Below are 15848 nucleotides of genomic sequence, written 5' to 3'. Positions count from 1 at the left end.
TTTTGTCACTGTAAATGTTTACTAGAGTAAGATACATTGACCAATATCAGAAAAATTGAAATAGAGAATTAACTAGGAATATTCCTGATAAAATGTTGTTGCCAAGAGGAAGTGATCTTATGTCACTCTCAAAGTAATGTGCATATGTGTCATTTTTTAGTTTTTTAGTTATTTACAAAAATATATTAGCTTTTAAAATTTCTGAATAAATCACTATATTTTATTCAGTGGCTTCATTTAAATATTGCTCCAATAGTTGAATTGACTGACTATAAGAAATGAGTTCCATGAAGGCAGGGATGTTTTTTGCCTCACTCAGCAGAGTACATCTAATATCTTGACAGTTGTTAACATACAATAATCCATCATTCTCCATTGAATCTTTATAATATAAGAGAGTATTAGAGTGTGGATAACTTAAGATTCCTAAAGGTTTTGGAAAATATACCATTAGTTTCATAAAAATGTAGCCTATAAATATAATATCCTAAAGTGATAAAATAATACAACCCAAATAAATCATTCTTCATTGTATATTCTGTTATCAATGGCATCTAAAAATTTGTACCTTTCTTCAATTAGTTTGCTCTAAGTTGCATTCTGTATAAAAACACAGCTTTAAAAGACAGTGGTTAATTTCATTACTTCTGAAAGTATTATCTCAAATTATATTTTGCCTTATTATAGATATAGATATTTAAAATCTAGTGTAGAAAAATAATTTTTATGATATATATGAAAGCAGTAAATGAGTATGAAGCACATCATTTCAGTCTGCTGCAAACTGAAGAAAAATAAACTGGCGTAAACAGTAATTAAATTTACAGCAATGTTCTGAAATGCATGTTCAGCTTTTGCAGAATAAGCAGCTGCTTATAGAATGTGACAATACCTTTCTCATTGAGAGGACAACAGAAACTCTTGAAAAGCAGAATAACACATGAATGAAATAAAATGAAAAAAATATATGGATAGGTAATAATCTTTAATTTGAACAAACAGTCAAAATGTGATACTGGTTTTGTATGAGTATTACAGAATATTGGTGTAGACTGAATATTCTTGGTACTAAAACTGTTTTCAGTTTGGGACTTTTATTCAGTTTTAATATTTTTATGTGAAATATGGAGATATACTGAGGTATTCAAGTGTAAGTACAAACTTAAATTATGTGTCTAATATATCCTTTACACATAACCTGAAAGTAATTTTATAAAATATTTCTCTGTGGCTGCATTTTAACTGTAACTTATCAAATGAGGTTATATGTAGAATTTTCTACATGTGGTTTTGTACTCTTTCTTAGAAGATTTTTGATGATGGAAGATGGACGATTTCAGACTTTTGGATTATTTCCGATGTTCAACCTGTATTTTCCTTAAGTGTCTCTTATACATTTTCAAATTTCTTAAATATTTTAGAAACTATAAAGTCTATTTTTATCATATCTGACACAACATGTAATCTCAGGATACACACAATTCAGCATTAAATCTGAAACCCTAACATAAGTTATTTAAACTTATTTTTGCATTAAAACCTACAAGTTCCAAACAAGGACCTTATCTGAAATCTTACTATATATTGTGTTTAAACTTGAACTACTTCTAATCAAGTCATTTTTCTCTGGTTAAAGTCTTGGTAACTACCATTGAGATCTGGTCTTAATACATTCATTCACAGAATCCAAGAATTCTGTTTTTTATTCAGTTCACTTAGAGTTTGACAAACAGTTTTTAGCTTCAATTTAGATTACAAATGAAAGAACTATTTAAGGACCTATTTAACTGCCAAAGACCTGTTTAAGGATGGTTAGCTTTCCTCATATTCTTTACTTTTGTTGAGAATGTTGGTAATATTTTTAAAAACTATAATTATAAAGAACAGTTTATTAACCTACATTTGATTACCCCATGTAGTCTCTGGTAGCAAGATGAAAGGGAAAATGTCATCAGTGAAATAAGGTAGCATCGATCTGTACCATGACTAGGTTTGGCTCTGGGGAACCATAGTTTGGTGAAGTGGGAAGAGTGGAACATTCAAGAGCTGGCCAGGTTTTCTGGGTGATAGCAAAGAAAAAAGGATAAGAGGACTCTATGATTTGCTCCCTCAAGGAGACAAGGATGAGCTGACTACCATGACCATGGAAGAAAACGGAATGTGAAAATAGGCAAATGAAACTCATTATGAATTCCTGGTTTCTAACAGGCACATTGCAATCAGTCATTACTTGGCAGAGAGTTGGGAAATAGACACTTGGAGAGAGATCCTGAGGCACTAGAATATTAGGGGAGACAGGTACTTAGCAGGCGTCTAATGCATGTGCAAGGGAACCAACATGTGTAGGGGGCCTATCGTTTTACAGGAGCACCCAACCATGTGGCACTCAAGAAATATACTGTAAGTTCCTTCCAAGACACAGAAATTTATGATCCTGGACTGGTATCGTGCACGACAAAACCAGAAGAAAGCATTGTATCTTGGCTATGTTCGATTGTGGATGATGGAACAGGACAGGGAGGGGGGATAAAAGCAGGATGTTTTCTTCTTCTGGAAGGAATAGTGCAGCACGGGCAGACTGGCTCACAATGCAGTGTTACCTCATCTGTTTAAACTGATCCAGCAAGTCACAGGTACAAAAGGCCTAAAGGCTAAAGCTATATATACAAGCTCAAAAACTCCAGAGTAATAATTGACTCTAGCCTTATGTCCTATATAAGGCCTGTAATTCTATATTTAGAAATAAGAACTTATCAATAAAATAAAATTATAAAACCTTCCTTGACTGCAGCATACACTGCACACAGGCCATGTGGCACTGAAACAATCAAATATTGTTCATTCGAGCATCTTCTATCACTGCTGCTGTGGTAGCCCAGCAGACATCTCTCAATTGCCATTACTTTAGAGGACAGAACTACTCTACACTTGCTTTCACACCAATTAAGAAAAACATTTGACACTGACAACACTTTCTCTACAGCTGATTAAACACCACCGTGGGAATTATACAGGCACATTTGAAGGAGAACTGGAAGCCGGCCCCCTCATGCTTACACATGGACCATCTGAATGACTTTTTCTTTGGCTTCCTTAGCAACTTCTTAGATGGATTTCTTTGATTGTATATTAGGTCACTGCTCCAAGCAGACCAACATGTGGTAGAAGGTTTCCTGGGCCTGGTAAAATATATTCTGGCTATGATTCTGTGATGTTACATCAATATCATATTGGTCAAGGTAAGATGTCACTCTGATGACACAAAACTGCCTGAGATTCTAGGATTCTGTATAATGGAACAGCTTTGCTGGCTGGGATATCTGAATTAGAAGATGAACTATCGGAAAGGTCTCCAGATGTCTGTGGATCAATCTAGGTTTTCTCTTTCTTACTTACAGTTTTTAAGAATAGATTGAAATGTGTTGGAAGTATAATACTTTGAGATAAAAATTAATTGCATGAAATGGCTCAAGCTTAGGGAATGGAGCATCTTGGAGCTAAGGAGACATCTCCTAACTGCCAGCCTTTCTTTACCTCCTCTAGAATTTAGATCTCCTTAGAAGCTTTGCCCAGTGAGTCATGTTGTTCCTGTGATATATGTGCAAGGTTGAGCAACCTTTCCGTATACCCCCCAGCTGTGCAAAAGCAAAGCACATAAATCTGAGATTCTCTCTTTCCTACATAGCTTTCTCAAATGTTGGGAAATGGGTAAAAGTGGATCCAAGACTTGTTTTGTTTCTTGCTGCCTATCTGTAAGTAAAAAGCTTGTTTCATAAAGCTTGTATATGAGTGTGTTCCTTTTCAACAGACTTAAGAACTGATAAAACCATATCCCAAAATGAAGTGAACAGAAAGACAGAAATTCCTACTCCTAAGGTTGGAATAGTAATGGTCTTTCCTATGTAACATACAGTGAAAGCCCTGCCTTAGAATTGGAAATTAGGAAACCTGCTCCATTGGATGCTATCACCAAGACAAAGTAGTGTGGCTTTTGTTCAACAAAGCACAACTTTCTCAAATATTCTCTGCAGTTTTTTATTTTTGGAGAAACTATGCTAATTTACAATGACATCTAAAAGTTAACAGAATAGACCTAGAAAATAAGAGCTTTCGATTTGGTTAAATTTCTGCATCCAAACCTCAAATGTTAATTCTATGGAAGATTTTACGTGACAGTTATTCATAACTTATTTACTTTTTATCTGTACACCATGAAAATTTCTCATACAGAAAGAAATATACAAAATAAATTTAACTAGATCATTACATAAAATTAGAAATGACATGCATAGATGAAAAAAAGAAATGTTTCAAGGCAACCAGATCAAAATCATGCCCTAAATTATCAAAGAAGATATCCTTTTAATTTAACATAGTTCAATAATGGAAATTCATTCACTAAATGATTTAAATACATTTCCACAACTGGTAATTATTTATTTGGTAGTCATGGCAAATAGAAAGATGTTTTAGAAAAACAATAGACAAGAGAACTACTTAATTCCTAAGACTGCTTTTTAAAATAGAAGTGATTTTTTATAGAAAATCTCTTAATGGAAAAGGTAGCTTGATTTCTTAAGTGGTTTATTGGATATTTAAGGTAAAAAAATCTTCTCAATGGATTTCAACCAAACTAGTAACAAGAAACAATAGCTGTTATGCCTTGTGTCTTGATGCCCACCCAAAGCCTCATGCACTCATGAATGGGGCTTTTCAGAGGTGGTTGGTTGCAGGTGGGAGAGAAGCATATGCTTCATAACTTCCTGCTGCACTACTTTGCTGGTTTTGCCTCCTGCCTGCCCTGCATGCCATGGCTTGTTTCCCCTCTGTGGTGCCTCTCTTCCATGCTTCCTTGGAGCCAATTTTGGACTGAAACATCTACAAAGTGTGTGCCAAAATAAACTTTTCCTCCGTCACCTTTGTGTGTTTGGTATTGTGTCTCATCAAAGGGAAAATTAAGTAAGACAATATTTAAAAAGGATATTAAGTTGGATTTTTCTTCTTAAATAACTAATTTGATCACAAGTCAATTGTAAATTGCAGGAACTTCTATGAACTTTATTAAAACACTTGAACTAAAAATTAAAAGTCTCCTATATTGAGTTACTTTAGTAAAAATATATATTTAGTACTTTTGGATTTAAAATAAGGTTAAAGAAATTAAAAGAAATTGAAATTCAAGTTTAAATAGATTTGGTCATAATATTAAGATAAATAGAAATGAATACATCCCCTTCTTTCTACTTCTTATTTCTACTTTTCATTTTAACCCATGCTTTTCAGTTTAGCCCTAGAATAAGCTGTTACATCATGATTGTAAATTAAACAAAGTGAAGTGATGAATATTTAGCTATAGCACATAAGTATCCACTTACATCACTATTCCAAAGTTAAACTTTTAACTACAGTGTAAGTAAACTTATGAACACATAAGATTTAAAAGCCTTAATAGGACCCATGCTTATTATCCTGCCCTTAGGAAGTCTGGGGCTGATGGATCCCAAATCCAAGCTCATTTTAAGTAATTAGCATTTTTGTAGGATCCTGCCTCAAAATTAAAAGAAAAAGTTAAAATGTCGGCAATGTAGTTCAGAGAGAAGACCCTGGGCTCAATTCTCATATCCATAATAAAAAGCAGATGGAGTGGAAGGGAGAAGGAGAAAAAGGCAGAAGAGGAAGAGGAGAGAAGGAAGAAGACAAAGAAAAGGATGAGAGAAAGCAGCAAATTTTAGTAATTGAATTTAAAAACACAAACAGAATTAATGGCTCGACATTTTATTTTATTTGCTCTATCATTATTGCATCCTGACCTAGATCCCTGATCTTCCAAATGAGTGTACAACAGAGGTGTAAACAAAATGAGACAAGTGATATGACTTTAAGGCTCCAGGAGAGTCAAAACCCTTTACTTCAGCTCGAGACTCTGAAGGCTAAGACAAAGATTTGTCTGGACCAGCCCACTTTCATTAGGGCCAACAAAAAAAAAAAGACAGAGAAACTGAGGAAAGCACAGGAAATGAGCCAGACCTTGGGAGTCATTTCAAAGACTTCTCAAAGTAGTAAATGATGCCAATTTAAGAGAACTATTTTATCTCCAGGATAACATTTATGGTAGGATTGCGACTACAGAAGTGTAATTCCTTTAGCTGCAATCTCTATTTACTTAATTAGTGTTGGAACCAAGGTATCTTAGGCTGTGGCCCTATCTTGCCTTTGAGGTATCTCTGGCCTCACAGGCCACCACAGGCCACCACAGGCCTCAGCCAGCACTAGTGATTCATAGAGCTTCACTTACTATGAATCAGCTCCAGTCACCAGGCAAGGGACCAAGGCCTAGGACACACTCACAAATAACCATAGAAAGCCAATTAGTTAATTTTAAATCCTGCTCAGAGCCGCTTCACAGTGGTCTCCAACATATTATGAAACATGTCTTTCTTTTAAAATTTTCTAATTTATAAACTGGGCCTGGTGGTACACTCCTGTAATCCCAGACTTCAGGAGGCTGAAGCAGGAGAATCTTTGTAAGTTCAAGACCTGACTTGACTACAAAATGAACTCAAGGCTAGCCTGGACTGCAGAGTGAGATCCTGTTTAAAAAAGACCAAAATATTAAAATTTTCTAAGTTAGGAAATAAATACTGTATCTCTCCCATACAAAAAACAAAAAACAAAAAACAAAAAAAAAAAAAAAAGAAAGAAAGAAAGAAAAGAAAAACAAACAAACCACATTGTATTTAACTAAATTTAATCAAAATATGAACTATAATTTTTTTCTTTTGCTTCTTTGCTTTCTTTTGCTTATAGAAATGTGATGGTAGAAGACATGAGAGAATAGACTTCACTAATTCCTAAAACTCCTGAATCATACAGTTTATATTTTGAAGATTTAAAAAAGGCAGCATTTTTATAGAACTATCACTTTAAACTATATAGCTAAGAATATTAATTGGGAATGTCTCCCAATATCTGAAAAAAAGAAAGATAGTAGTATCAAGATTATTAACTATTCTTAGATGTATGTTCTATTCATCAAAAGGAGAAAATACGTAACTATATATATATATAATATTACATATTTATTATAAAATATACATTTAATATATTTAATTTATATATATTATATAATTTAAACATATTGATTTTATATAAATATATATTTAATTTATTAATATATAATATAGTTATATATATTTTAATTTTGAGTTGGGTGCAAATATTCTATTTGGGACTACTATGCCTCATACATATTGAAGAAAATACAATTCTGTATTGCTTTAAAAATTTAACTAAGGCTAAATAACAATAACTTAGCCACATTGTAATGTGCAAATAGTTTTGACTTTATACAACAATGTCAAATTCTTCAGTAGCATGAAGAAATCATTATTCACAGCATGGTGCCACGTATATTTCTAACAGTGTCCAAAGTTATTTTGCAAAAGGCAATTTTGTCATATTATGTGCTGAAGAAAATGAGCCCTTTCAGATGGAAAAGTTCTCACTTGTGAGTTAACTCTTGGTTGACTTGATTCTAAATCAAAAGTACATGGAGAAAAATGAAAAATATTGTGACTTCTAAAAATTCTGTGAAGGTCAAATGAGTTTTTGTGTGTATAACACGTTTTTCAAAAATCAAAGCATTATAACAAGTTTCAGTTTGTTTTGATGACCACTAAAGGTGATAATAAAAAATATTTTCTTCATGATTTTCTTCTTTGAAGAACACAAGCTTTCAGAAATGTAGAACTAATAAGATTATGAGAAAATAACAAGGTATTTAAAATGCATGATCCTTTCTCTACCCTTTTTACCTAACAAGCTCCACAGAAGCTCTAGCAAGGAGAAAATAGAGGTCTCAATTCACTCCATCCATGGAGTAATTTGTAGCATCACCAACTTACACTACAGAAAAATTGTAGAATGCATTAATAAGAGGCATAAAAGTATTAGGTAGGTTTTATGGATTAAAAACTGGTATCAGCTTAACACCAGCAGAATTAAATCACCATGCTACTGAGTGTAGATGTTCTACCCGAGGAAAGTTGCAAGCATAAATAGAGATGTGGAAAAGGCGAAGCTATTGTGTTGAGGTATTGAGGCACTGTGGGCTTAAAGACAGAGAGTTTTGTAAACTTGTCATCAGTGTGATAAGCCATAAATAGGTATGGTTAATTTTAAATTTAAGAGTACTCAGATTGGAAATCAAGCATTGCAAAGGTGTGGTCTTTTGAGAAGTAGAAAAGATATTTTTTATGGCTAAATCTCAGATGAGATACGGGCTGTGGGTCGTCACCTGTTTTTGGGACAAATGGCAGTTAGGGTTCCAAATCTCATATTTCTCAGTCGTCACTGAGATCCACAAGTGGATTTCATGTGAGTTTTAGTAACAGCTCTGCCTGTGAGAGCTTAAAGCTCTGAAGGATGTGAAAGCCTTTCAGTGTGAACCCAGGGTGGTCCAGAAACACTCTGCCTTGGGCTGTCTAAGGACATGAGAGTGTCACACAAACCCACGGAAAGGGGGAGAAAACCTGCCTGGGGCCTAGCCCAGTGCCAAAGAATTCTCCGGAGTTTGCTCACCTGTGATAAATTGGGCCAGTGTTGTTTGTGAACCAGCAGTGACAAGTTTACAGCTCTCAAGTATGGAAGTGAGGAATTAATGCAGGATGTAGTCTGGTCCTGGTCCTGAACAGCAGGGGACTCAAACTGGGAGAGTCCCTGCTGTTCCCAGTCAGGGAACCATATGATAGAATCGTGGGGAGGGCAGCTGAAAAGATAAGAAGTATGAAATATAAATGATCTTTATTTTGAGAATGCGGGGAGAGACACCCCGGGATGTGGCATCTCCCCCTGGGGTCAGCGATCTCTCCATGGAACATGTGGAGTGGAGGCATATATGTAGCTTAGGTTTGGGGTGGAGCCTGAGGGGGCATTAGAGATGCACAGGTAGCCCATTGGTATTCTTTTGGCACCATAGATAAATTCCTAGGGGTGGGGAAGATAGGAGTTCCTTCGTTCCACCTGAGGCTTTACCGGCTACAGTGTCCTGTCTGGGCCAAAACTCTTTCACTTTGGGCCTTTCCAGCACAGATCCGTAAAAGAGACTGGTATGAATCCTTCTTGTTGGCTCTAGACCTCCATCCAGTTGGACTCATGGGAGGCATTCTCATGAACTCTGGGTCTTCATCTGGACTCATATGGGACATTGCTGTGAGATTCAGGCCCTTGGCTAAATATTGTATGTCTTTGGTGTTGTGGATAGATTTCCTTCATTTTCTTATGTTAACTCCCAGTGACCATGATAAAAATAATATTACAAACTCCATGTCCTGATTCTAATTGTTCTCTGCTCAACCCCCGACTACAACAGTACAGATAGAGAATATATGCTCATCGGCTCCCCAGAGAGAGACTATGGACACATGGTTTCTGACATGGATACTCTCCACTCTGACTTGTTGGTGCTTCAGCTATGATCCACTATAGCGAGACACATAAAATTAAAATACTTGGATACTGATTAAGAAAAAGCAAGTCCATAAGATCTCAGTGGTGTGCAGTAAATTTTATTAGTCAGTGCTACATCAGGAACTTTGGAGAGGATGTCCCTCACCTCAGCAGGCCTTTCAAAGTCAGGGTTGAGATTCTCCATCCATAAAGGCAAAGAAATATCAGGAGAAGAACAGCATAAAAGAGGTGAATTAAATAAATAGTGTTGTTGATCAGTGGCAAAAAGGGAAGACTGAGTCAGGAAGCTCCAAAGGATAGCCATGGTTTTGGAACTTATATAATCTCATTTATGGCTAACACATGCTGAGAAAAATTTCATGGTTTGGGGGTAAAAAGGCTCTCAATAGCTAAAATACATTTATTTCAGTTATCTGTACAGAATTATGCATGTAATGAATTTGAGTTTGCCGTCTGTGCCTTTAACTAATGGTCCTAGACTCCTGTGAGAAAGTGCAGAGACTTGGGCCAATGCAGAAAGATGATTTGGAGTGAATTTATTTAACATACACATGTCATGGAACTGATTTTTTTCAGCCAAAACTCAAAGAGTTTGAAATCTGTTAACAGCCACCTGAACAAACTTGCATACAAATTATTTCCCGTATAAACTTTCAAAGACTTGTAGCCCTCGTAGAAAATCATATTATATTCTATAAAAGTGACTGAATGATAGGTACCTGGATAATTCAAATCCAGATGCCAAATCTACAGACACTCTAAACTATTAACTAATAACTGTTTTAAGTTAGTAAGTGTTGGGAGCTATTGAAGCTGGAAATTGAACACTCGTGCAGAGCTGCAGCATGGCTGGGGCATGGCAGACCTGAGAACAAAGAGACATCTCAAAGGGCAAGATGAGACCACAGCTGAGGACACCTGGCTCCAACCCAAGTAACAAGGTAGAGATTATAGCTGCAGGTATTTCACTTCTGCAGTGACAATCAGTCTGGTGACTTTCCCCTAAAAGATTTCTCCTTAATTAACATAAAATAGTTCTCCTAAATTCATAACCTGTTACTTGGGGAAGTCCTTGAACCACTCCCAAGATCCTGTTCAATTTCCTGTTTTCCACTCTAACTCCTTCCTGGTTTGAAAAACTAAGTAAATATGTTCTGCCAGAGACATTCTTTATCTCAGCCCCCAGAGTCTCCAACTCTGCTAAAAGGTTTTGACCCTTCTAGAGCCCTAAAACCGTACTGCTTGTCTCATTTATTTAAGCCTTACCCATACACTCATTTGGGAGGTTGGGGATCTTGACTAGGTCTTGGATAACTAAGTTTTTAAGTAATTAGTTTCTTTAAAACAATTGCTAATAAGAGGACAATCTCTGGCCATTTTCATGCAGAATATTTTGGAATTTGCTATTCTAGGCTATAAAAATACAGAACTGAATTTCACTTTTCTAAAAGTAGATCAGCATTTGATTCATTTAGTAAAATGAATGTTCACAGTAGTAAGCTATAAGCATGCAATTGTGCAATTTATATAAAAATGAAATGTCTTTTATTACATATTCATTAAGATAATAGCACATTGTATACTAAAGAAGCTCAAAAGTGCATAATGAGTCCAATTAGAGACATTTATTTTTGTCCAATAGAGTCTAAAATCATTATCCTGTCTGTTTAATACCTTCTGTATGAACAGAGATATTAGCAAGGGCTCCTTCTATTTTTGACACCTTCAATAAATCCTTTCCAAAACCACAGTCCTCATTTATTTAAAATTACCACAATAGAAAATGTAGCTAAAATGAAAAAGAAGAAAAAATTATGTATTCCTTAACCACATTGACCCAAAAATGGCAATATAAATCATCTTTTTTGATAAGATTTAATCATACTATCTCACTTAAATAAAAACTATGGTGTGAAGAATGCAATTTATGTCTGGTAATCCACTTTCTTGACAATATGTGATTAAGTTCTGGAAGAACATGTATCTTGGATCTGACCTTACAAATATATATGTCCAGATACTAAATCAGATTTTGTGATTTTTTAATTCAATAACAGCAATATAAAATGTAGCATACATAAAACTGATTGCAAACATTTTGAGGCTTCATGCTGGTATATGTCATAAAAATTGATAAAAGTTTATACCTCAAAAGATGAAAAACTATATTTGAATCAATATTCATCTTCTCATCCAGCCTTCAGTGTTTAGAAGTTACTATATTATATTACATGAACTTGGATAGTTATCAAGATTTTTTTCTGTGTATTGTTTTCATTTTTAACCGAGATTTTAAAAAAGGCCAAAAAATGATATGTACATTTTAAAAACTGGGACCATGTAAAAAGCAATTAACACCTCATTAATTAATGTGATTTGATACATGTGATATAGCTTGTGGATCAAATAATAGAGTGTGCATTTTGGCTGTATTACTTACAAAATGTGGAATTCTAACATTTCCTTGTAATATTGAAGTTCCAAGGAAATTTATTTTGACTTGAATTTTCCTGTTATCAGTCTACCGTCTTCCTTTACCACCATTTTCCCAATCAAGGCTAGAAAATTATAAGGAAGTGAATAATAATATAGATTAAATCTCTGCTTTTATAAGTTCAACAAGAAGAAGGCTTTTAGTAATTTATGCAACAAAAATGAATAATTATATATATAAGGAAGAAATCACCACAGCTTATATCAAAGTAACTATATAATTAAATGTAAATATGAAAGTGAAAAACTATTAGAAAACTTGAAGATATTTGAGTGTTCCATATAAAGTTAAGGGTTGAGAAATCCATTACTAAAAATAACAAAAAAAAAAACCCATAAAAGGAAGGTTAGTTCCATATTCACAATAACTGTCCATGAGAATATTTTCAGATCAGAGTAAGGCAGAAGCCATGTTCAAGGAATAAAGATGATTACACAGTTTTCTTTTTAATTTTTAACACATATGTAATATAATTTTAGTGCTCAATAATGGAGTTTAAATTTTATTATCTTATTATAACATCGCAGCATTTTTACAAAACAGAGGATGCAGAAAATAAACCATAATACAGTCCAGATAACTGTTATTTAAGGGTATCAAATCTCAGAGGAAAAGGAATCAGTACAGCATATATACTTGAAGGCAGTTAGTTACTAAATACTCACTCACCTCTGCATTTTTCTCCAGCTTTAATCTTCTATCCTAGCCTGTTCACAGCATATATAGCTTGTTCTGAACCAATAGACTAAAGCCAATGTGATAACCATTCCCATAATCATACTTCATTAAACCTATTGATCCTCTTCCTCTGTCTAATATGTTGACTCAGCTAAAGCCGAGAATCATTTTAGGGAGACCAAGAAACAGAGGAAAGACTCCAGCTAGCGGACTCTTGCCACCTGCTAGGAAATATAAAATAGACCCACAGTTTCAGAACATCAAAAAACAGGATTCTGCAGACAATCCTATGATTCTGGAAGTATATCCTTCCCCTGTCTTACATTAGATGTGACAGCTGCCAATCAACATGTGTACTGATGCTTTATAAAACCCTTAGGCTCTGTGGCACCTACACTTGTAGCCAACAGAAAATGTATGAATATACATGTGTACTGTTTAAAACTGATGTTTGTTTTAATGTATTTTCACAGCAATAAATGAGTAATGCATACAGATAAAAAATTCTACTCAGGGACCATCCCTCTGAGATCCCTTTCTGTGGCTCTTAGATAAAAGCTTTTGATCTCTCAATAAATATTCCCTACCTTTAACTACCATTGTTCCTAGAATTCATTTTTTGATTTTAAGGAACACAAACTTGGTGTATCAGATACCTAGCAGACTGACAGTTATATCTCCTTTATGTTATGTGGGTTTTCTGGAGGTCCCATATTGGCCCTATATCAGTTCCAAGGAAGTGCCTTGATTTAATCATCAAGTTTTGGATGAATGGGAATATGAATTATATCTTTTTAAATACTATTTCTTAAAGATAGTAAATAAATAAATGTAAGATGTGATTTTTCAGATTTGCCATTGTCATTTTCCTTTTTGCTTTAGTTAGACAGGATGTCACATGTCTAAAGTCCTGGCTGAAGCCAGAGGATTATGAGCTGCCCAGTCTGAGCTATAGAGTGAGACCCTGTGTTAAACAAAAGGAAGAAAAATAGACTGAGATAAGAAATAGGAAGAGGATGAAGGAAGAGGAAGAGGAGAAAGGAAAAAAAGGAAGGCAGCTGAAGGGACATGTGTCTAAAACATTGATATTTGAGACCTCCACTTTTTTTTTTTAGTTGGATAACTCAGAAGTCTACAAAGCATGTTTAATTTAAGTTAGGAAGGCAGGTAATAATTTTCTTAACTAAAAAAAAAAAATCATGAGAATGTCCTTTTAAAAAAATAAGTTAAAATTAGGGAAAAAAACTGGGAGAGAAATGTGGTTATGCTCTATGAAGGAAATCACTGTAAGGGTTGCTTCATTCCAATTTTGGAAAAACATTCTTCCCTTTTGTGAATCAGCACCGTGTACAGGTCACTGCCAATGCACGACAGCCAAACTCCAGACCCCAGACCCCAACCCCTTAAGTCATACAGAATGGGAAATAAGAGCCAACACTACACACCACATCACACATCCTGCCCCCATAAGCAACAGCTTAGATTTATGTATTTATTTATTTATTTATGTACTTATTTTTAAGAAACACAGTTTGTGATGATAGTTATTGTGAAAAAAAATTTGATCCTGGTGGTGTTTGGTGTTTCACTGACTTTGCAGGTCTGGGGGCCGTTGGTCTAATCATCCTTTCAGAGGATAGCAGTATGCAGTGTGGCATCTAGGGGCATCTCCTTCTGAAGGTGGTAACCATTATTAATTCCCTATTATCTTGTATTGAAGTCCTGTATCATTTTCATTGTTTTGTTGGGTTGGTTTTTCTTCTGTTTTATTTTGTTTGATTTTGTTTTGTTTGTTATATCTGATGCCATGGATAGCTATTTCAAAAATAACAAGATATATTATGGTAGCCATTTTGGATTTACTACTGTCTTGTTTTAAAGTCCTTTATTGCATTCATTGTTGTGTTTTTTATTGGTTCTATTCTATTCTGTTTTATCTGATATTTGCTATGTCTGAAGGTATGAGCAGCTATTTTGAAAACAAGAGGCATTCTGATAATCATTGTTGATTTCTTATAGCTTTGAAGTCCTGTGTCAGACTGATTTGTTTGGATTAGCTTTATTCTGTTCTATTTTTCTTGGTTTTATTATCTTTAAAATAAAAAAACAGATTATTCTTTAAATCACTTGACTGTTTTATTCTCTGTCAATTGGAAATTGTCTTGTTTTAGTTGATTCAGTTATCTATAATCCATGGGTGGTTGGTAAATATTTGAAACACTACATTACTCTAATTACTTTATTCTTTTATTTTTTCTTTTGAGTCAGGGTCTTGATAAATAGTTCAAGCTGATCTTGAACTCACTATGTAGTTCAGATTGGCCTTGAAATCAAAGGGATTCTCCTGTTTTGGGCTCTCGGGCACTGGGATTACACACTTGTACCATCACAACCAACCTTAATTTTGTTTAAAAACACCATTAATAGAAACAAAACAACTATGGAGTGTAAACACGAAAAATTCATATGACTTTCACAACTTTGTACTTTTAATGTCTGCATATTTCCTGCAGAAGTATTAGCAGTTTAGGAAAACTGGTTTTTCCTTTTATCTGTTTTTCCTTTACTAGAGAGTAAATTTGAGGTCTTCATCATGAGCTACAAATCTCTGGAACTTATTTATTTATTTATTTATTTTCACTTTGACACAATCTTGTTAAATTGATAAATTACCCAGTCTGGGTTTGAATTTGTGATCATTTTCCCAAAATGAAGTCATTACCCTTCTATGCTACCACACCCAGTTTAGGAATTTTTTTTAAGAGACAGAAACTTGCTATGTAATTCAGGCTGTCCTTAAACTCATTCCTTAGTTAAAATTGGCCTCAAACTCAAAGTGATTTTCCTGCCTCTACCTCCCCAGTGCTGGGATTACAGATGTATTCCACCACATCCTGTCAAGGAAAGCTTCTTACATTGGCTGAAGGGCACACTACCTCAGTATCAGTTTGGAATAAGTTTACCTTATTTTTCAGTGCATCTCCAATAATGTCAGTCTTTGATGCCAGAAACATGATTCAGATATCTTTCAGAATTTAGAAAAGGTCTTCACATTCTCTGCCTCTTGGGACGTAGGAGATGTATGTTAAAGAACTGAACTGAACAAATGCTGAAGTCCCAGCTGATGAAACTGAAAGGGTTTTGGCCCAGACAGGACACTGTAGCCAGAAAAGCCTAAACCAGAAGCTGGAAGCCCGTATCTCCCTGG

The sequence above is a fragment of the Cavia porcellus genome, unplaced genomic scaffold, assembly GCF_034190915.1.
Source record: "Cavia porcellus strain 051 isolate PalLab524CR breed Dunkin Hartley unplaced genomic scaffold, mCavPor4.1 scaffold_29, whole genome shotgun sequence".
NCBI lineage: Eukaryota > Metazoa > Chordata > Mammalia > Rodentia > Caviidae > Cavia > Cavia porcellus.
This window is presented reverse-complemented; position numbering follows the sequence as displayed.